The sequence below is a fragment of the Bubalus bubalis genome, chromosome 3 (assembly GCF_019923935.1).
Source record: "Bubalus bubalis isolate 160015118507 breed Murrah chromosome 3, NDDB_SH_1, whole genome shotgun sequence".
Classification (NCBI taxonomy): domain Eukaryota; kingdom Metazoa; phylum Chordata; class Mammalia; order Artiodactyla; family Bovidae; genus Bubalus; species Bubalus bubalis.
Genome location: NC_059159.1, coordinates 70435380 through 70455174, shown reverse-complemented (window position 1 = coordinate 70455174; position 19795 = coordinate 70435380). Strand labels below are relative to the sequence as shown.

Here is a 19795-nt window from a genome sequence, read left to right as displayed (position 1 = left end):
GTCAGGGAAATCAACAAAAATGCATCAATCACACATGTGTTCAGTTCAGTTCAGTCGCTCAGTCATGTCTGACTCTTTGCGACCCCGTGGACTGTGGCATGCCAGGCTTCCCTGTCCTTCACCAACTCCCAGAGCTTACTCAAAAATCACGTCCATCGAGTCGGTGATGCCGTCCAGCCATCTCATCCTCTGTCGTCCCCTTCTCCTCCTGCCTTCAATCTTTCCCATCAGGGTCTTTTCCAATGAGTTAGTTCTTCACATCGAGTGGCCAGAGTATTGGAGTTTCAGCTTCAGCATCAGTCCTTCCAATGAATATTCAGAAATGATTTCCTTTAGGATGGACTGGTTGGATCTCCTTGCAGTCCAAGGGACTCTCAAGAGTCTTCTCCAACACCACAGTTCAAAAGCATCAATTCTTCGGCACTCAACTTTCTTTATAGTCCAACTCTCACATCTATATATGACTACTGGAAAAACCATAGCTTTGACTAGATGGACCTTTGTTGGCAAAGTAGTGTCTCTGTTTTTAAATATGTAGCCCTTGCCTATTCCTGTGGTATAAACACTCCTACCATAGCGATTTCAAGCTGCCAAAACATCTGGACTGAACATGCAGCTGGGAAACCAGAAAGGGGCGTGTAGCACATGGTTATATTATTTCCACCCAACAGATACAACTGAGGTAAACAACTTCAGGATCAGAGACAGCAGTAAAATATCCAGGAAGTTTCCACATATATGTGCTAACATATGGGTTTTGTTTTTCTCTTTCTGACTTACTTCACTCTGTATGACAGACTCTAGGTTCATCCACATCTCTACAAATGGCCCGATTTTGTTCCTTTTTTATGGCTGAGTAATATTCCACTGTGTATTTGTATCATAACTTCTTTATCCTATTGGCAGGGCAGGAAGAGATGCAGATGTAGAGAACGGATGTGTGGACATGGGGTCGTGGTGGTGGTGGGATGAGCTGGGACACTGAGATGTACCTGTACATATCATATACATATACACACCCCTCTCTCTGGGGGTCAGCAGATCCTGGGTGAAGGAGCTACTGCTCGAGTGCAGGCCTGTGTGTGCTGAGCACTTTGGGAAGGAAACGCCAGGTGTGCAGGATGGTGGCTCTTGCTGTTCATGACACCCCAGCTACAGGGCTGGGGAGATGAAAGGGAGGCGGTTAGGAGCTTGCCTGAGGGACGTGAGCCAAGTCTGAGGTCGGAGCTGTGCTGCCGTGTTGCTCTTACTCAGGAGCCTCCGTGCTCAGGACTGGTGTGCTGACTGACCGTGACCTCAAGAAGGTCAAGTCCCGACTGATGAAGCTGCTGCCTCCTCACCCCTGGCAGGTTGCCCTGCAAGAAGCTCTTTGGAAATTTTCCCTTGGTGGCTGTTTTGACAGTAGCTAACCTCCCATGACCCAGGGGAGGGGTCTGTCACCTGAATGGGTCCTTTACTTCTGACTCTGTTTGTGGTTGGTGGGGGGAGAATCTAAACACCAGAAGCTCACGTGGATTTAGATATGAAATTCCTCATGTTCTTTGCGGGAACCAGTGTCCCCCTCAGCCCAGACTCAGATGCCAGGGACCCAATCTGTGCAGGGTCTACCAGGAGTGAGGAGGTGCTCTCTCTCTGCTCTTTCAACCACAGGCTCAAGGTTTTGTGCTCAGTGGGGGCCTGTGGGGCTCCGACTGAGTCCTCTGGGGGTCTGTCTTCTTCACCAGTTCACTTAGAAAGCCTTCTAAGCAGGGAAACTTAGAAGCAGGAGATCAGCCACAACCCTTTCGGAGAAAGGCTGATTTTGTACAGATATATCAGGTATCTCCTTTCTTTCTAACTATAACAATCATAAAATACCAAAAAAAAAACCTTTTGGAAACAGATATGAGCCATCAGTAACTCCACCTCTGACTTCTACCCAAGACTTTCTTGCCTTTGTTTGTAGGATGCAGCTTTTTATCACTGGAATCATAAAGGACAGAGACCTTTGGAGTCCATGTTTTTTCCTTGCTTCTTTTTTTCATCTTAACATAAGCATCTTCCCCATGGCGACATGTCTTCACAATGATCATTTTTTCTATTTTTTATTTAAATATTTAAAAAATTATTTTTACACTATTGTGTTGGTTTCTGCCCTACAACAATGCAAATCAGCCATAATTCTACATATATTCTCTCCTTCCCTAGCCTCCTTCCCATCCCCTTATCCCATCCTTCCAGGTCATCACAGAGTGCCAGACTGGGCTCCCTATACTACACAGCAACTTCCCACCAGCTGTCTATCTTACATACATATATACAATGGAATATTACTCAGCCATAAAAAAGAAGGAATCTGAATCAGTTCTAGTGAGGTAGATGAACCTAGATCCTGTTGTACAGAGTGAAGTAACTCAGGAAGAGAAAAACATATTTGTATATTATATTGTATAGTATATTAACACATAGATATGGAATCTAGAAAAATGATATTGATGGACCTATTTGCAAGGAAGGAATGGCCACAAAAATGTAGAGAATGGGCTTGTGGACACAGTGGGGGATGGAGAGAGTGGGACTAATGGAGAAAGTATTATCACAATGATCATTTTTGAAGCTGCATAATATTTCCTTATCTTAACTCTATTTCAAACTGGACATTTAGTCCCCCCCCCCTTTTTTTAACATGATAGAGGGTTATGATTGGGAACAAAATAACATGTAAATTGTAAAGTCCTTCTGAACTACATCACACAGCCAGAGTATTCTTCCCATCGTCCAAGGAAAAACAATTATATAGAGAAACGAAAGACTTATTTGGGGGTGGAGTGGGGTGGTCTTGGATTTGCATTTGAAGTCATGGTGATCGTAGCTTGAGTTCTTGTCTTCTCATCTAGCTCCCTCATTTTCAACAGCTATATTCGTTGGCCAGGGTTACTGATGTGGTCTTTGGCAGGAGAACAGACTTTCCTCTCTGTGAGATGAAATGACTCAGAAGGAAAGAAAACCCAAGGATTTGGCCTCATTTGTCCCATAGTCTAAACCAAGATTCCTAATCAGAGGTCCATGAACTGTTGTGCGGGTTTGCGGGGAGAGGAGTCCTGAAACTGAACACAAAATTGGATGTGTCTGCACGTAAGAGTACTTGGGAGTGACGGAAGTGTCTGTAGTTCACCAGATTCTCAAAGGAGATTGGGGTCCCTAAAAATATTTTTAAAAACAACTGATGTTTCTTTCTCTCTTCTTCCCTCCCATTCCTTTTGGCAAGTCTGGTGTTGAAATGAAAGAATTCTAAAGATCTGTGCCTACATACAGAAGTCCAGATGTGGAATGGGGACCATATTATTCCCATCTGAGGAGCCTTTGGACTAGAACCCAAGTGTATCTCACTGCCTGATCTGTGTGTGCATACCCATTATGTGAGGCTTTCCAGATGGCACCAGTGGTAAAGAATCCACCTGTCAAAGCAGGAGACATAAGAGACGCAGTTTCGATCCCTGGATCAGGAAGATCCCCTGGAGGAGGGAATGAATGGCTATCCACTCCAGTATTCTTGCCTGGAGAATCCCATGGACCAAGGAACTTGGCAGGCTATGGTCCGTAGGGTTGCAAAGAGTTGGACACAACTGAAGCAACTCAGTACACACACACGCACACACACCCATTATGCTAAAGTGCCTTATGGTTAAGAGAGTTGCTTCTCTTTTTACTTCTTTAACCAAAGCTAAATGCTAATGTGTTCAAGGTTCTGCCGTGATTATGGCTATCTTTGGTTCTTCACTAAACTTCACTAAATGTTTTGATTTTTTTTTTTAAGCCTTGCATTTCTCTCCAGGGAGTCAGACTGACACAGAAATATTTGTGGTGGTTAATTGTTCTTTCCTCCTACAAGCATTAACCATAGGAGATGAGCTGTGTTTATCAAATGGAAATGTTATCACTCAAGGCTTAAAGAGCCAAGGAAACTTTGAAGTCCAAGAGATTGAACCCAACAGTCCAACCCAATGGGTGGGAGACTTGAGCTCATGATTTACTAAATACAAATGGACCTTTTCTCTTCAGATGTTTTTAGTAACAACAACCTACTTGGCACCTGTTGGTGACTTTGGCTTCCTAAATGTGTTTGATTTCCTTTCTGTCTTAGTAATCCTGTCCTGAATCTCCTTAAACTCAAGTGTTCATGCTGCTGCTGCTGCTAAGTCACTTCCGTCGTGTCTGACTCTGAGCGACCCCATAGATGGCCTCCCACCAGGCTCCCCCATCCCTGGGATTCTCCAGACAAGAACACTGGAGTCGGTTGTCATTTCCTTCTCCAATGCATGAAACTGAAAAGTGAAAGTGAAGCCGCTCAGTCGTGTCTGATTCTTAGTGACCTCATGAACTATAGCCCACCAGGCTCCTCTGTCCATGGTATTTTCCAGGCAAGAGTACTGGAGTGGGGTGCCATTGCCTTCTCCACAAGCGTTCATACCTGGAGGCAAAAAGATGGGGCAAAATTTAATCTCAAGTCTCCTTGCTTCTTCTGAGAATTTCTGCTAAGTTAACCACTTATTATTATTACTGAAAACTGGCAGCCTTGAAAGAGGAAAGACTTCCTGAAATTTGGGAAATAATCATGCGATAGAAAAGAGTAAATTATAATTTCATCTTGGGCATCTTATATGTAATACAACACTAAACGGTAGATCAGTGTACCTTATTGGCCCTCTAGTTTTGCCTGTGATCGATAATCAGTACATGGAATAACACTGGCTTTTGATATAAATGGCATCTTTTTACCATTGCCCTAGAAAATTAGACTGTTTACTGTTTATGACAGGGAAGTGGGTGAGAAGGCATTTTATTATATTTGTGTTTTCTCTTCAATGCAGAAGACCCAGGTTCAGTCCCTGAATCAGGAAGATTCCCTGGAGAAGGGAATGGCTACCCACTCCAGTATTCTTGCCTGGAGAATCTCATGGACAGAGGAGCCTGGTGGGCTGCAGGCCAAGCAACTAACACTTTATAATAATACATTATTATGCCATGGTTTAACAGTAATAACTCACATTTATTGAGTCCTTACTATGTGTTGAGGCACTCTTATAAGTGCGTTATATATTTCATCTTATTTAACACAAAATCATTCAGTAACTTGCTTTCATAAGAGCGTTTTTGGCTTTTTTTGCCTTCACCTCAACTTCTAGATGAGTCTAAATTACTCACTTTCAAGGTTTTCTGGGCAACAAAGCATGACTGCCTATCCAAAAACAGGAATTAATTATTCAAGAAAGGCTTGGCTCCAGAACTGGGACCCCCAAACCTTAAAGGAAGCATCAGCAGTTTGGGAGATGGGGATGGCAAAGTCAGAGGAACGAGGCTGAGGGCACAGAGGGGAAGACAGCTGATCTGTGGGCCATGATAAAGGCAGAGAGGGAGTTGAGAGGGGAAGAGAAAGCAGTCTCAAAGAGATATTTGCATACTGTACAAATATCACAGTGGCATTATTCGCAATAGCCGCATGGTTGAGTGGATAAATACATTGTTGCATGTACATGCCATGGAATATTATTCAGCCTTAAAAAAAAAAAGGAAATTCAAACACATGGCATGACATGGATGAACCGTGAGGGCATTGTGCTAAATGAAATGTCAGTCCCAGAAGGACAAGTACAGTATGGTGTCACTTCTATGAGGTCCCCGGAGTAGTCAATTTATAGAGACTGAAAGTAGAAAAGTGGTTGTCAGGGACTGGCAAAGGGGGAAATGGGGAGTTTTTCTTTAATGGAGATGAAGTTTCAATTTTGCAAGATGAAGAAGTTCTGGAGATTGGGTGCCCAGCAATGTGAATATTTGTTCCATTACCTAACTGTACAGTTAAAAAGATAGTAAATTTTGTGTCATGTGTATTTACCTAATTAAAAAAATTTTTTTTTGAGAAATAGAATAGGATAGAAAATACTCAAACGCATTGCTTGAGTAAGGACAAGTAACATTGCATGAGCCTTTGTTTCAAGGCGTGGGGGATGTGTGTGCACACGAGCACCTTGCGTGTTCCATCTCGCAGGTGTACACCGTGTTCTTACTGAGGGTCATACTAACCAAGAAAAAACCTTCTGATAAACACCACGGTGGACGACCTCAGACCACACAGCCCAGTAAGGCTTCTCATAACCTGTGTGGTTGAGCCATCCCTCCCCCGGGGCACAGCAGAGGGGTGGTTTCTGCTCTATGGTTCTCACCTCCCAAGGCATCTTTTCCACTCAGAAAATGCTTGTTAATTAACAAGCAGATCCCCTAGGAGGTCTTGCATTGATACTTCTCCATCTTCTCCCATTTCCCCAAGAACTAAACTCAGAAAACTGCGTGGATGTGGGAGAGAAAGGAAATGACTGTGCGCTCTGTTGCTCGGTCGTGTCCTGCTCTTTGCGACCCCAGGGACTGTAGCCTGCCAGGCTCCTCTGTCCATGGGATTTTCCAGGCAAGAACACTGCAGTGGGTTGCCATTTCCTCCTCCAGAGGATCTTCTCGATCTAGAGATCAAACCTGTCTCCTGAGGCTCCTGCATTGGCAGGCAAATTCTTTGCCACTGAGCCACCTAGGAAGGCCTGAGAAAGGAAATGACAAATATTAATTTTATTCCAAAACTGCCAAGGGAGGGAGGAATGGAAGGGGAGAAGAAAAGAAGGAAGGAAGGACGATGGCTGTGGTTTTGATTTCTGAGACTTGCAGAGTTTAGATAAACCCTCTGTAACCTCAGGAAGCTCAGAGGCTCACCGGAAGCATTACTAGGGCTTAGACAGGGGTCTGGGAAACAGTCTAATTCCAGGGAAGTGGCAGGAAGAAACATTCCATCCTTCTGGGCCTTCAGGAGGGACATGGGGTCTCTGGGGGAGAAGGAACAATAAGCTGCCCCACAGGCTCACCCAGAGGGAGACATTCGTTCTCTAGGATAGTTTTGGAGGGAGCCTGTGGAAAGGAGAAGAGTGGAGTGTGTGTTTAATATAGTGGTGGCCATTAGCACCTGGCTTGTGGCATCTATAAAGCGCTGCTCACATGAGCGGCTGTGAGCTCCACGTGGCAGGTCCTAGAGGAGGAGAGGGGCATTCAGCTACCAAGAGGCAGAGCCGTGACTGAAATGCGTCCCTCGTGATTTAAAATCCCTCCTCTTCTGCTGCCTCGGGAAAGGTGGTGCTGTAGTCCTGGGCCAGGATGGGAAGTGAGCAAGGCTATGAACCAAAAGGAGGAGGAGGTTTTGATCCTGGCATATCATGTAATAACCCTGAAGCCTCGAGGGCTGGGGCAGGGATGGAATTTCACGATGCGATCAACTGCCTCTGTCGATGGTAGAATGGATGCCACGTGGGAAGAGGAGCTGTCTGTTCACTCACTCAGACAGAACTGTGAGCTTTTCCTGAGGCACTGAGTCACATCGGTGGACAAAACAAAGGCCTCTTCTCATGTAGGACGACAGACACCAAACAAATTTGGAAATATATGTCGTGCCAGGTGGTAATCGGGGGAGAAGTGACACGGCCTGACCTGCATCTTCCAGCATCAGGCTGGTGGGAGGGCAGGAAGAGGAACAGAAGAACAGCTGGGAGGCCACTGCAAGCTCCTGGCTTTGACTGGAATAGCAACAGTGGTCCAATTCGGGCTGCATGCTGAGCCCACAGAACTTGGTGATGGTTTGTTTGTGGGAAGTAGGAGAAAGAGCGGGAGAAACTCCAAGATGGAGTCACTGTTTAGTGAGATGGGAAAGCTTTGAGGCCTAGGGGGTTTTGGGGGAAAAGAAAAGGGGGCTCCTTTTGGCCATTTCAAGTCTGAGCTGTTTACTAGAAATCCAAGTGGCAATATGATTGGTGATGTAGTCAACTGCTTCTCTGAGCTCTACCAACCCCTCCTCTGGCTCTGTTCCCCCGTGAGCATCACGGACCTCCTAGCCTCCAAGCACACTGGAACCTTCCAGATGCCGCCAGGCTTCCCAGAGCCTCCTGCTGTTGCAGCATAGGCCTGGCTCCTCTGTGCCCCGCCTACTTGCTGAGCCAAATTTGATAGGGAGCTTTTCCTGGGCATGAGCAGCACCTTGTGGGGCAGGAGGCCGAGGCCCAGCTCTTGAAAACCACGCTCCATTGGTGCTGAGCCCACCGTGGTGAGACCCTGCCTACTGCTGGTGCAGCCCCAGCTCTGTGGTCAGAGCTCTTGGCCCCATTACATGATTGGGTGCTATTTCCCAAGGTCCCACAATTGGATCCTGAGTCCAGGGCCCTCCCCCTCAGCTGAGAGTGACTTCTGGGAAGCCAAAGAGGTACCTTTCTCCTGTAGCAGCTTCTAGAGCAGCCCAGCGCTGAGCCCATGGTTCAGGAGGGTAACCTCCAAGAGGAGGAAGCTGAGCACCCTTAGATGCTGATAACAGTGATGCATGCTGGCTGCTCAAAACTCACTTAACAGGGAGGAAGCTGAGGTAGGGAGCAGATGGGGGAAGACACAGTGTCCACAGCCAGCTGATGGTTGAATCCCAGTTCCTCCAGTTGCCCAGGAGCTGGCAGCACCCCCCACCCAACTGAGCAGGCCTCTGGCTTCACACGGGCACTAGAATCGCTTTATGCTAAACAAGGCACAGACGATCCTTTAGATCCAGGCCCCAGCCAAGGCTGTAGAGAGCAGGTACTCCTGGCAGAACTTGGCTTCAGACATCAAACAGCCACTTTCGTGTGTGTTTACTTAGCACATTCAATTTTTGAAGACTAATCTGTGGAATCCCTGCTGGGAACTGGGTTCCAATTCTGAGGACAGACATCCCCAGGTGGGGGAGGGTGAGAGGTTCTGATCCGTAGGAGGAGCATGGGGCAGCTCTTTCCCCTCCACGCACAGCCCCTCCCACAGCTAAAGCTCATCGTCACCTTGTTTGGCATCTCCCCATCCCCCTTAGCATCCCCCTTCTCTGATCTCTCGTCCACCACCTTTCACAGAGGCCCTCTGCAGCTGCCGTGATCTTTCGATCAGGTAAGTGGGTCCACTTGAAGCCATCTAGAGGTTCATGTGGCTTCTTGAACGGAAGCCCGGCTCCCTCACCTGCCCTCCTCTCTGCCCTCACCTACTCCATCCTCCCCACTGACTCTGCTCCGGGCTGAGCCCTCCTCTTAGCCCCGCAACCCAGGATCTTCCATCCTGCCATCCCCCTGCCCTTCCAACCTCAGGCAGCTGCCTCTGGTCACTCAGACCCGGGAGGGCTTTCCTCCACTGAATATCCCCATGTCTCTTTCAAATCCATCACACGGGCTCTGCTCTCTGCACAAACTCACCTTTCTCAGAAGTGATTAGCCATTTTCTCTGCTTATATGCTGTCTGGTATCCCTTTGGCTCACCTCTCTGCCAGCCAGCACGCAAGCTCCAGAGTGCATCCCTGGTCTCTACTCCCCACAGCATGCCCAGGACCTGTGCTCACGGGCCTCTGTCAGGGAGAACAGGCTCTTCACAGAAAGGAGGGAGGGAGGCAGGAGCACGTCAGGGGGCCACACTGCCCGAGGTGGGCCTGCTCCCACACAGCTTCTGGCAAACCGGGTTGTCACAGGAAAGCACTTTGACAGTTTGGATCAGGAGTCTTGAAATAGTTCCTTGGTGTTGAAGCAGAGTAATTTTCCTTCTGAAGGCCTGAACAGAAGGAGGAAATCTGAAAAATAGGCAGTCCAAATACTATTGATTATAGTATCACGATGACATTCATTTTTTAACTGGAAGTTTATACCTCTTAGAAATGCATTCTTTTTTTTTTTTTTTTTTTTTTCTGGTTAGGACATATCTTTCTTTTATTTACACAGCACTGAGGGAAAAAAACAACACTGAGAGTTAGACCATGACAAGTTGCTTTCATGATGGTGTTGATCAGTACATTAATCTGTTACCAGAACTTCTCTTGCCTTTTAAATTTCTCTTATCCAGTCTAAGGAATTTGGCAGTTGTCTTCGTGTGCATTGCTTCAAACGTGATAGCAAATCCTTTTGCACGTATCTTGGTTACAGACCATAGCAAAGTTTCATCGATTTGTAAATAGTTTCCACAGTAGGAAAAAAAAATCAATAATAACTGAAAATAAATGAGTTCTTTTTTTAAAAAGAAAACTGCAATTTTTCTAAATGGTCAAAGGATATGAATGGGTCATCCACAAAGGGGAAAACCCACATAAATCAATAAACATCTTAAAAGTAATCAAGAAAAATCAAATAACAAAAAGATTCCATTTATTACCCATTGGATTAGTAAAAAGCAATGTCTCGTAACACCGGTTTTGGCAAGCATGTGGAGAAATGAGAATTCTTGGGTATTGCTGGGAGGAGGACAATTTGGTACCTTGGAGACAGTTTTGGGACTCCACAGCCAAACTGAAGGATCTCACGCTGTAGCCCTGTGGGTCCTCACAGTACCCTGGAGCCACACCGTGCAGAGATAGTCTCACACATGTGCAGGGGTACATGGGCTCCTCACCATGGAGTTTGTCATCGTGAAAAAGAGGAGACAACTCAATTGTTCCTTAGCAAAAAATGATTAAAGGGGCAAATAAGATGTGGTTTATTCACTTAATAGAATAAGATTTTTTAAAAATAGAAGAATTAGGGATCTGTATAGCAAAATAAATAAACCTCAAGAATAAGTTTGGGTAAAAAAAAAACAAGTTTCAAAAACGTTACTTGCATTATGAGGCCATAAGTCACTTCAGTCGTGTTCGACTCTGTGCGACCCCATAGACGGCAGCCCACCAGGCTCCCCTGTCCCTGGGATTCTCCAGGCAAGAACACTGGAGTGGGCTGCCATTTCCTTCTCCAATGCATGAAACTGAAAAGTGAAAGTGAAGTCGCTCAGTCGTGTCCGACTCTTAGTGACCCCATGGACTGCAGCCTAACAGGCTCCTCCGTCCATGGGATTTTCCAGGCAAGAGTACTGGAGTGGGGTGCCATTGCCTTCTCCGTTGGCAAAGCATACAAAAGTATATATTGCTTGTGGCTGTTTATTTGTATGTCACAAATGTACAAAATCATATGTGGTAATAACACCCAGTTACTTCAATATAATGATGACTTTGGAGACAAAGAAAGGAGAAAATTATGATCAAGCTTTAGTAGCATTGGTGACGTAAAAAGAGAGAGAGGAAGAAAAAGAGCACTGAAGTAAATGTGACAAAATATTAATACGTGTTTGATGTTACTGCTGTTACATTTGCTTCTGAGTTTTTTATGCATATAAAATATTGTGAAAAAGCTAATAGTGAAAATTAATAAATATATACGTAGGTGTATATATCTATAATCTCAGGTTGGGGAAGATATTTCTAAGAGGGAACACCGAAAGCAAAGATTGGTGGGAGAGATTAGTAAACTGACAAGATAAAGATGATAATCTTTTGTGCACAGTAAATACTTTAAACGAAATTTAAAAGAAAATGAGAAAAGTATTTAGAATATATTTGACAAATTAATGTATAAATTAAATGTATCTATGATATAAAGAGTTCCTGTATGTAATTAGGAAAAATGATAAACACCTCAATGTAAAAATAAGCAGAGACTGTGGACAACCAATTCATCACATGAGAAACACAAGTGGTTGATAAATACATGATAAATATTCATAGAAAAGTAAATTAAAGCCATGTTGCTTTTCACTTTATTGGATTGGCAAAGGTTTGCAACTTGATAAAAGCTCTTGACAAAGATCAAGGAAAATGAGCTTTCTTCATTGCTGTGAGAATATAATACCATCTTTGCAGAAATTAGTATCAGAGTTCAAGATCCTTAAAAATATGCCTCTTCTTTGACTTCATAATTCCTCTTATAGAAATATAGCTTTAAAAATATTGGACAAACAACTAAAGATTTATCCTATAAGGATGTTTACTACAGGTTTATTTATAGAAATCAAAGGTTGAAAATAACTTATTTGAGCAATAGTGATTAAATAAATTAATGTTGTCTGTAGATGGCATGCAATTAATAATATTGGTTCCCAAATTACCCTTATGTGTATGTAGTTTACACTGTACTGTTTGCTGAAATAACCACATTATTATACTGCATAAACAGTCTGGTTCCATCTTCTTAAGGGTATATGCAAATATGAAAGCTCTGCAAATTCATCACCAAAGTGTTCATAGTGTTTTTTTCATATGTGGTGAGATTTTGAGTCTTTCTAATTTTTTCCTTTATATAGATCTTAATTTTCTGATTTTCAACATGTGTACATTACTTACTTAGTCCATGGAGTCACAAAGAGTCAGACACGACTGAGTGACTGAACAACAGCAACGAAACAAAAAAATTAGATTGAAAAGTAAAAGATAACTTTCTAAATAAACTAACTTAGTATAAAAAGAATAATAACGTTTCCTAGAGAAAGTACAGGGAAATCCATATATCCAGTTGTCTGAAAATGCCTAAAGGACAATTTGGCAAATATGTATCAGAAGACTTAAACATATTATGCTCTTGAGCCCAGCAATCCCACTTCTAGGATTTTTAACCTCAACAAAGATTAACGGGGGACTTGAACAAGGGTAGGGTATATGAGCAAAGACATGTTTGCAGAATTATTTCTGATACTAAAAAAAATGGAAGCAGCTTGGGCATGGAACCAGAAGAATGGGTAAATTAAGTATGGTACCACCTTCCAATAGGAGGCCCCACAGCCCTGCATGTGATGCAACAGGCAAAGGGGGTAAATGACAGGAAAAGGCAGCCATGATACAGGTCACAGAAACCGGATGTAGATAATGATCCCAGTTTTGCGTTTTTTTAAAAAATGCCAATGAAAAATGGCATACCAGAATGTTAACTAACAGTGAAGTGAAGTCGCTCAGTCGTGTCCGACTCTTTGTGACCCCGTGGACTGTAGCCTACCAGGCTCCTCCCCCCATGGGATTCTCCAGGCAAGAGTACTGGAGTGGATTACCATTTCCTTCTCCAGGGGATCTTCCCGACCCAGGGATCGAACCGGGTCTCCCGCATTGCAGGCAGATGCTTTAACCTCTGAGCCACCAGGGAAGCCCTAACTGACAGTGATTATCTCTAAATAATGGTGCTGTCAGTAAATCTTATCTTCCTCTCTACTTTGTGAATTTCCTATAACTGCAAGCAGATTACTTGCGGAAAGAGGAAAGCATATTAAAGTGATTCATCAGAGGAAGCCAGGTCCTGCAAGCATGGCCTGAACCCACAAAGGATAGAATTCCGTCACCTCTTTCATCCTTTAGAATGTTGCTTAGGGGCACGTGTCCCATATATTTTTTTTAGGGTAATGGCCAATTCATTTTTTTTAACTTCACATTTAAAAAACAATATTTAATGGTATTGGGAGAAGGAAATGGCAACCCACTCCAGTATTCTTGCCTGGAGAATCCCGTGGACAGAGGAGCCTGGCGGGCTACAGTCCATGGGGTCACAAGAGTCGGACTCGACTTAAGGGGCTAAACCACCACCACCACCACCACCATTTAATGGTATTATGTATTTAAGCGTATTGTTCTATGTTTAACACAAACCGCACCGAAGCGTGTAAAGTAAAAATGTAAAGTCTTTTTTGGTCGTGAATTTCACTCTCCAGAAACAGCCCTGTTGGCAGTTTTATTTATACCAAAGGGCTTTCAGACATTTTTTCATTTGCAAATATATTTATATACTCCCCTTTTTTTTTCTTTTCTACGATTATTTATACAAAATACTCTTCAATAAACTTTTTCACCTAACAATAATGTATTCCAGGCATTTTTGGCCAGTTAGATCTTTTATTCTTTTCCTAATTTATTTGTCTACCCATTCATTTGCCGAGTTAGATTTTATCAATACGTAGGTTATCCATAAACATTATTTCTTAAAATGTGGAAAGCTCCAAAGGGTCTAAACTGAAAAATAAAAATTTGTCCCACCCCTCCCTCTCTCACCCGAGAAATAAGGGATGCTAACAGTTTTTGTTTTTAAATCTCCTTTTCGTCACCTTTGTAACTTTAAAGAATACCAATACTTTGATTTTAAATTTATCTCTGGGGCAATTGTATCGATTCCCACTATGAAAGATGCAGAAGCCCTTCCTCACCTGCCTCTCACCTGTACCCTCTCTTCTTTATCGAAATTTTCATTTGTGATTGGTTCAATCTGTAAATACAAAAACTGTGAATATGAAGGGCAGACAAGGAGGTATTTTGGCAAATGTGGGGACTCCTGGAATCAAATCCCCGTGCATATGAGAGGGCTGTGTATGGAGTCAGACAGTATACATTCTTTGTGTTTTGTTTCCTTCTCTTAGCATGGTGCTCTGGAAGTTCACCATGTTAGTATGTATAGCTGCTGCTGCTGCTGCTGCTAAGTCGCTTCAGTCGTCTCCAACTCTGTGTGACCCCATAGACGGCAGCCCACCAGGCTCCCCTGTCCCTGGGATTCTCCAGGCAAGAACACTGGAGTGGGTTGCCATTTCCTTCTCCAATGCATGAAAGTGAAAAGTGAAAAGTGAAGTCGCTCAGTCGTGTCCGACCCTCAGCGACCCCATGGACTGCAGCCCACCAGGCTCCTCCGTCCATGGGATTCTCCAGGCAAGAGTACTGGAGTTAGTATAGCTAGAGTGATCAATTACAACTGCATTTTTGAAATCCATTTATCAGTTAATGGACCTTTGCGTTGTTTCCAGTGGGAGCTGATGAGTAAAGCTGCTAGGAGTGTATGCCCACAAGTCTTTGTGTTAGATGCGTCCACTGCTGTTTGATCAATAACTAGAAATGAAATCTCTGGATCATAGAATAGAAGCTCCCAAACTGGTTTCCCAAGCTTCTGTTCCATTTTGCTTTGCTGTCAGCATTCGATGCTGTGTGTGAGCTGCAGTTTCCCCAGAGCCCGCCCAACATTTGCTTTGGCTGGTCTTTTAGCAGTAGCCATTCTGGTGGGTATGTAGGGGTATCTCTTGGTGATTTTAACCACTGTTTTCTCTAACGATTGATAATGTTGAGCGCCTTTTCATGTGCTTCTTTGCCAATCATATAATATCTCCTTTGTTCAGCTATTTACGTTGAATTTTTGTCTTCTTTTACTGAGTTGAAAAAGTTATTTATATATTCTCACATCAGATACATGTTTTTCAGATATTTTCCCCAGTCTGTGGTTTACCTCTTCATTTCCTTAATGGTGTCTTTCAAAGTGCAGACATTCTTAATTTTGAAAAACTCTAATATATCAAATTTTCCTTTCATAGTTCATGCTTTTATGTTCTAAAAGATTTTTTGCCTGTCAAAGTCACAAAGATTTTCTCCTACGACGTTTTGCTAAAAATATAATATATCTTTTTTAGCAGTTTTTAAGATTTTTTCATTATCACCAGTTTTCAGCAATTTGATCATGATGTAACTTGATGTGGTTTTCTTCATCTATGATGTTGAGTGACTTTCTCAAATCCTTGAGTTTATAGTTTTCATCAAATTTGGAATTTCCATCTTTCATTTCTTCCAATTTTTTTTCTCTTCTATCCCTCTTCTGATAATCCAATGACATGTTTTTTGACCGCATAATACGGTCTCACAGGTCACTGTGCTTGTTCTTTTTCCACTTTTATTTCTTTTTTTATTTAAAGTGCTTCACTTTAGTTTCTTTTTCTGTTCCTATGTCTACAATTTCCAAGGTCCTCATCTTGTTCTAAAATCCTATCATGATCTACTTTTACTTGTTTATCACTTATTACTTAATTTTCTAATCAGTTTCATGCTTTTCACAGATGTCATCTCGGTGTCTTATTTTCATTACTTCACATACTTTGGAACAGAGTAGAATCAGCTAACTTTCGAAGCTGTAGGATTGATTTTTAAATATCAGTCTGTGACTCACTATACAGTCTTGATCAAGTCTTTAGACGTCGGTGAGCCTGAGTTTCTTCATCTATAAAAGGGGAAGGAGTGTGTCTCCTGTCGATACTAGAGGCGCTACATGGAAAGCCTTGGCAGTGACCAGCGTGGAGCAGGGAGGAGCACAGGCACTCTGCGTTAGTATTCACTCTCCCGTTTGATGGGCAAACCCTACGACAAAGAGTTTTTATAAGTTAATTTTAGATCTCCATGCCTGTCAATCCGTGTCTGTCGACTATTACAGATAATTACAATAACTGTAACATTATTACAGTTAACCCCAAAAATGTCAGGGACCTAAGACCTTTTTTTTTTTTTTCTTTCTTTTTTGCTGTCTTTACCATTCCCAAATTCCTGTTTGCAAGCATAAAATAGAGCCAGCTTTTTCAGTCCAAATGTCCCCACCACCCCCTGAAACCTGTGGGGGTGCTTCTCTGCACAAGTCTCCTTTCTGTTTACCAATTCCACTTCTGAGTTGTGCTTAACAAACATTGGAGAGGAGGCTCTCGAGGACCAATGATGGATAATGAGAAAGAAATTCAGGCTGTGAACAGATGTGCATTTGGGAGCACAGCTGTGAGCTTCAGCGTGAGAGAACACGGCTTTACGTCAGAGAAGAGACTCAAATGCCTGTTCAGTTTCTTCTGCTTCTTCCCCTCTGTCTTCAGCCTCCAGAGGATGAAGGTGAGGATTCTGCTCACAGGGTTGTTCTGAGGCTCCTGAGATACACATGTGAAAATGCTTTGCCAATTGGCAAATATCAGAGTCATGCTGGCTGTTGTTGTACAAAGGGAAGTTATCTCCCTCATGTCCAAAAACAGTATAGAAATATATTAATATGGAAGGAATATGTGTATGGAGGACAAAAAATATTTCTTTTCAAGATAAGAGGATCAATGGCAGGAAAACTATAAGCATTATTTAAGAGAGACTCTTTTTTGATTTTATTTATTTTTTAGAGCTTCTGTGTTGGGGTGTAGTTGATTAACAATGTCATAGTTTCTGGTGAGCAGTGAAGGGACTCCACCATACATACACATGTATCCATTCTCCCTAAACTCCTCTCTCATCCAGACTGTCACGTAACACTGAGCAGAGCTCCCTGCGCTAAGCAGTAGGTTCTTGTAGGTTATCCATTTTAAATACAGCAGTGTGTATATGTCCATCCCAAACTCCCTAATTTTCCCTTCCCCCCCATCCTTTCCTCCAGAAAACATGTCTTCATTCTCTAAGTCTGTGAGTCTCTTTCTGTTTTGTATGTCAAGTTATGAGGGACTCAAATGAAGGTCTGTGTGCAATCCGGGAGACCTGGGTTCGATCCTTGGGTTGGGAAGATCCCCTGGAGAAGAAAATGGCAACCCACTCCACTATTCTTGCCTGGAAAATCCCATGGACAGAGGATCCTGGCGGGCTGCAGTCCATGGGGTCACAAAGAGTTGGACACGACTGAGCGACTTCACTATGAAGTCTGCAAGACTATCTTTTAATCCCTTTTTCAAGTAATACTCTGGAAGTGCAGCCAAATAAAAGAAAGAGTCTTTGTGGAGTGGGGTAGGTGAACTTGTCTGCATCAGCATGGTCGGGGAGCTAATTAAAAATGCAGACACTTGGCCCCAGGCTGGACCTCCATGTCAGAACTGCTGGGGCTGGAACTCAGGAATCTTCAAACTCCCAGCTGTGATAATGCAAGTTAAGCAACGACTATGCTAAGAAATCATAGCTGACTCCATTAGGAAGTAGTGAATTCATGATTTAATTTTGTAATAAAAACAATGGAAAAAAAGAAGCAAAAGTAGATTAAAGTCCACAGTCCCATCAGTACCAAATATACCAGTAGCTGTTTGCATTTCAACATATGGGCAGCATGTTTTACTTACCACTACTGTGGTTTTTTAAATAAACACGTATATGGTGTCTCCAAATAAAAGAATTTTATTCGCAAGCTAGTAATTATCACAAGAATTTAAATACTATCCTGGTGCCATTTTTACACATAATTTGCCTAACAAATTTCAAGCTTTGCTATATCAGCAGAATCAAATGTAGGTGACACAGTAAGCATGCATCTGTATTTTAACACATTTTCACAGAAATGCTGTCTTCCTTCCTGAAGTTTTGCTCAGCACCCTCAAAAGTTTCACCACCTGAAAACAGTTTCCATCAAATTTATCATTGTGGGGAGTGAATTTCCACTGTGGGAACGTTTTCAGTTTGCAAAATCGAAATACCCACATGTGTGTCTACTCATCACCGAGCCTAAGTTGGCAGCCACTTTGGCCTAGGGCACACACAAGTCCAAGTCCACTGCCAGCTCGCCCAGCAGCCCTGAGGTACCCAGGCAGGAGTTCCAGCTCTAAGAGTGGGTCCTGTGATAGCATTGGGCAGATATCCCACTAGTATTGAAAATACTGCACAAGGCATTCACTGTGGTTTCCTGACTAATTCCATCATATGCTCTACAATCTAGCCAATGGAAAAACTCTGTTTTCTGAACAAGGGTTTTGTCTCCATGTCTTTGGAAAAGCACTGTTCCTCTATATGTGGATACTACTTAATCCTGGTGGAATTATGCATGGCATTTTTTTTTTCTGATGTTCTCTCATTCTCATCCTTTACTCTCTCAACTCCCAACTAACAAGTGTGAAAGGAATGCTGGAATTAAAGCATCAGTATTCAGTGACCTCTCGTGGAACCATTAGCTGAAAATGTTGATAAGGAGCTTTTCAATGAAAGGATCAGGCTGGCATCACCTGAACCCAGATCTATCTTAGCATCTCTGAAGTGGGGCAGCTGGGTATTTGAGCCTCCTGACAGATGAGCCTTTACATGACGTGAAGCACATGTCACTCCTATTAGGCATCCCTATCAGAAAAAGATGAATCTGAGTGTAGTGAATCCTGCAGAGTTAGTTCTATGTATGAGAAACACCAACAACCTCAGACATGTGGCTGATACCACTCTAATGGCAGAAGACAAAGAGGAATGAAAAAGCCTCTTGATGAGTAAAGGAGGGTAAAGGAGGAGAGTGAAAGAGCTGGCTTAAAATTAAATATTAAAAAAATTAAGATCATGGCATCCAGCCCCATTAACTCATGGCAAATAGAGGGGGAGAAGGTGAAAGTCGTGACAGATTTTCTCTTTGTGGGCTCTAAAGTCACTATGGATGGTGACTGCAGCCATGAAATCAGAAGACGCTTGTTTCTTGACAGGAAAGGTATGACAAACCTAGACAGTGTGTTGAAAAGCAGAGACATTACTCTGCCATCAAAGGTCCACATGGTCAAGGCTATGGTCTTCCCAGTGGTCATGTACAGTTGTGAGAGCTGGACCATAAAGAAGGCGGAGAGCCAAAGAATTGATGCTTTTGAACTGTGGTGCTGAAGGAGACAGGAGAGTCCCTTGGACAGCAGGGAGATTAAACCAGTCAATCTTAAGGGAAGTCAACCCCGCATACTCATTGGAAGGACTGATGCTGAAGCCGAAACACCAGTATTTTGGTCTTCTGATGCAAACAGCTGACTCATGGCTGTGAAAGATTGAGGGCTGAAGGAGAAGAGGATGAGATGGCTGGATGGCATCATCGACAATGGACATGAACTTGGGCAAACTTCGGGAGATGATGAGAGACAGGGAGGCCTGGTGTGCCACAGTCCGTGGGGTCGCAAAGAGTCGGACATGACTGGGTGACCGAACAGCAAGAACAATGAGACACAGGGGAATCCATTATGAGCCATCATGAGGAAGCAAACTCCAGAAAGCGGAACATTCCACAGGGCCACCAATCTGGATCTGACAAATCAACGGCATGAAACAAACCCAAGCAGGGGCTAGGGTGGGCGAGGGTGGGAGGTCACTCCAGTAAAGGTGACCCAAGAGACTCAACCATCCCATACAATGTGTGAAGCTTGTCTGAATCCTGAATAGGACAAACCAACATCAGGAAGCCCTTTTTGAGACAACTGGGGG

At 43.3% G+C, this 19795-nt stretch overlaps 1 protein-coding gene across 2 annotated transcripts in view; it reads left to right on the top strand.

The window, feature by feature from the left end:
• Positions 1 to 19795, top strand: part of BLK (BLK proto-oncogene, Src family tyrosine kinase) — a 52039-nt gene that overhangs the window by 4948 nt on the left and 27296 nt on the right. Inside the window, exon 1 of one of the 2 annotated variants that reach the window (XM_044939702.1) lies at positions 8867 to 8964. The exons of the other annotated variant lie outside the window; for it this stretch is intronic. The gene's annotated coding sequence lies outside the window, so the exon portion shown is untranslated. Of the gene's footprint in view, positions 1 to 8866; positions 8965 to 19795 lie in introns of those variants that run through there. 2 annotated transcript variants of the gene reach the window in all.